We start from the raw sequence: 3,574 nt of genomic DNA on the forward strand, positions 1-3,574 counted from the left end.
GTGAACTTGAAATGTACCATTTCATTGGTACATTTATTATGTCTTAGTGTTAAGTGATGTTTCTAAAGCTGTCCTTTCTTAAAAGTATCTGTCTCGTCGAGTATCCGTTGGGAATGGCACGAAGAAAGAATCCTTGATAATGGCAAACAAATTTGACCTGTGTCAGTAATATTTGAGTGATTCAATTTAATTTCACACTTCTCTATTGAAAACATACACTTTTCAAGTCACTACTTGTGCTGCAGGACAATTGCTCTGGGAGAGGTCACGTTCCGTGAGAGTTCAACCTTTTGTAATTGGGATATATAATACTATAGAACATAACGATGAGCATTTTTTCCCATACTTCCTTTTACTGTTTTGAACCATATTTATGCAATAATAAGAATCAACTGATGACAGCTGTCTCCCCATTGGTAGCTCGATCATGCCCCAAGTCCACTCTTAGGTGCCAAATGCCTTGGTTGGGACCTTTTCAGGGAGACAGATACTGGGCTGATAGAATATCCATCCAACTTGGAGTGAACAAAAGGAATTTTTTGGCCAATATAACCAAAAACTCCAGGTCTGGAAGCTACTTCAAATGTTTTAATCCTGTGCCTCAAACGATGTCATCAGGACCACATCTCTCTCTCCTCTCCCTCGTGATCTCTGCCCTGCCCACGGATGCTGGCTTCAGTATCAGCCAGGTTCTGTCCACTTGGCAGACCTGGAAGCCGAGTCTGACTTTCTCACAATTATAAAAGAAAAGAGATCGTCTCTTTCCCGATTGCCTCCATAAGAATGCTGACATTCCTTCTGATCTTGGCTTGAGTCACATGATCATTCCTGTATGAGTTTGCTAGAACTGCCATAACAAAGTACCATAGACTGGGTGGCTTACACAACAGAGACGTATTCTTTCACAGTTCTGGAGGCCAGATGTCCAAAATCAAGGTGTCACTCCTTCCGCGGACTGTGAGGGAAAGAAAATCTATTCCATGCTTCTGTCCCAGTTTCTAGTAGCCTCGGCTTGTAGATTGCATTCTGCTTGTGTCTTCTCATTATCTTCCCTCTGTTCATATTTCAGTGTCCAAATTTTCCCCTTTTGTAGATAGGGACGCCAGTCCTATTGGATTAGGATTCACCCCAATGGCCTCATTTTACATCGATTTTCTCTGAAAAGAATCTATCTTCAAATAAGGTCACATTTTGAAGTACTAGGGGTTGGGATTTCAACCAATCTTTTTGGGGGGCAAATAATTGAACTCTTACCAATCACTAAAGCAAACACTATGTTAAAAGGATAAAAAGCACTGATTTGTCAGCCCTCGGTCACTTGAGCACCCCTGGAGCCGGGGGAGCCTCACTTCCATAAACATAAGTGGTAAGAGTGAGAAAGGGCTGACTCTCCAGGGAAGAATCAGTCTAGTCTACCAAAAGAGCAAATCAATAGTGGACACACAAAAATGGTAGTTATTACCCTAGGTATCCTGAAATCAAAATAAAAGCCAAAATCTTATGCACAGGCCTACACACGACCTACACATGGTCTACATATAAATAGCCAAATAAATTATGAAATAAGTGCATATACTGTGATATAATTTACATGGAATTATAGCTTTCACCTTTCTCCCCAGTGAGAGGAATCTCTCAGCATCATCCCATTTAGCTATTTAGATGCCAACATGGGAGAGAGTAAATCTAGCAGAAAGAAGATAATATTGATGACCCACTCCCATCAGTTTCCAAAGAACAAAGACTCTGCATTTGTGGAGCCAGGGAAGGGACATGGTACCTACCACCTTTGGCTGGTGTCTGGCCGAGGATGGAGGTGGGAAGGACCGGCCATAAGGCAGGGATGCCAAATTCATAACAGGCGTCTCCCCATCCCCTCCTATCTTGTCACAGGAAACATTATGAATCAGTCAAGGCATTTAGTCCCACTGAGCCTTAACAGAGCCTTTTGGCTTGAGTCCCATGATCATTCCCATATGAGTTTGCTAGAACCGCCATAATAAAGTACCATAGACTGGGTGGCTTAAACAACAGAAGAGTCAAGGTTGTCCAGTGTGTGTGTGTGTGTGTGTGTGTGTGTGTGTAGTCTGTGTGACCAACAAACACAGGAGTTATGGGGTACACATCTTCGCGCCCACAACTGGGAGCCTCATGCAAGCCCTCCTCTGGTCAGGCTCCTGCTGCCTTTACTACAATCAGAATGGGCTCAGGAAATTCAAGCCACTTCCTCCCACTGAGTCTTGTGAGGTATCTTACCGAAAAGAGTCTCCGGACCCGATCTATCTTATGCCCATCCTTGCTCCTGGATGCTTGTTTTATAAGCATACAAATGTGCACAAGCTACATACTCACTCACTATCATATATAGTGATATTTTAATATTATATAACAAATCCCTTGGCTTGGTACACTGCTTGTATAAATTAGAAACAATCTCCTTTATGTCGGGGAACGTCACCTCCAATTTCTAAGTTTCCGGAGGTTCAAGAATGCATTTTTCTGACAATGGCTCAGGATACAGGCTGGTGTTTTGCCAGCTTGCTCGCTGTTAGTTCATTTCTTTAATAGCAGCGTGGTGAGAGTCTTTTCAGAACCCAGGGACTCCAGCCTCAACCCTTTCTATTAACTAAAAAACCCTGAATAACCCTCCATATGGTGCTGCCATGGCATTTGATAAATACCTTGCTGATTATTTATGTGGCTTTATGCTTATTTTGACAGGTTGCTCACATTAGTCTGTATTGCAACCAAACTTTTGTCGCTGGGTTAAGTGGCCGACTGAATTTCTGCCACAGAAAACTTGAGGAAAATGAGAATAAGGAAAATACAATCTAAAATAAAAGCAGACAGAAACAATTCTGAAAAACAAGGAAAGGGACAAAACTCTATTAGAGCTCCTGGTGAATATATTTGTACCTTCTGTCAGCACAGCTCTTGACTGTAAACTGCTTTAACTACTAGGATCAATAAAGGGCAAGGCCTGGAGATAGTAATTATGATAATTGGTAGTGACTAGAAAACAGGCAGACTACAGGATAAGCAGACAGCGTCTCGGGAGAAGCAGACATATTTGTTAAGGGCAAGATGTGGTACACCCTCCATGAGGTTCTTCCTATAATCAGTCTACTAAAAGATGCCCAATGCACTGGCCAACATCACTTAGCTTCTTACCTTGGTAGATTAAATCAGGCCCTTCTGAACAATATCAAAGAAATAAAAGACTCAGCGCCTGTCTTCAGGAAGCTTAAAGCTTAACTGACTCTACAGTAGTGCACAAGCACATGTGTGCACACACACACACACACACACACACAAACGGAATCATCTTCACTGTAAAATCAAGAGCTGACCACGTAAACTACAGGGCGCTAAGAGAAGGGACCAAAGTCAGATGGGATGAATCACAGAAAGCCTCTTGTAGGCACCATGTTTAGGGAGGGGCTTTGACTAGAGAGGGTGACATCATCTCAAGGCCTTTCTTTTGGCAAAGGAACTTAAGAATCTCTGACCTAGAAGCTGCCCAATTGTCATAATATAGTTGCAAAGAACATCTTATTATATATAGAAGTGTAAA

Source organism: Neofelis nebulosa, chromosome 6 (assembly GCF_028018385.1).
Source record: "Neofelis nebulosa isolate mNeoNeb1 chromosome 6, mNeoNeb1.pri, whole genome shotgun sequence".
NCBI lineage: Eukaryota > Metazoa > Chordata > Mammalia > Carnivora > Felidae > Neofelis > Neofelis nebulosa.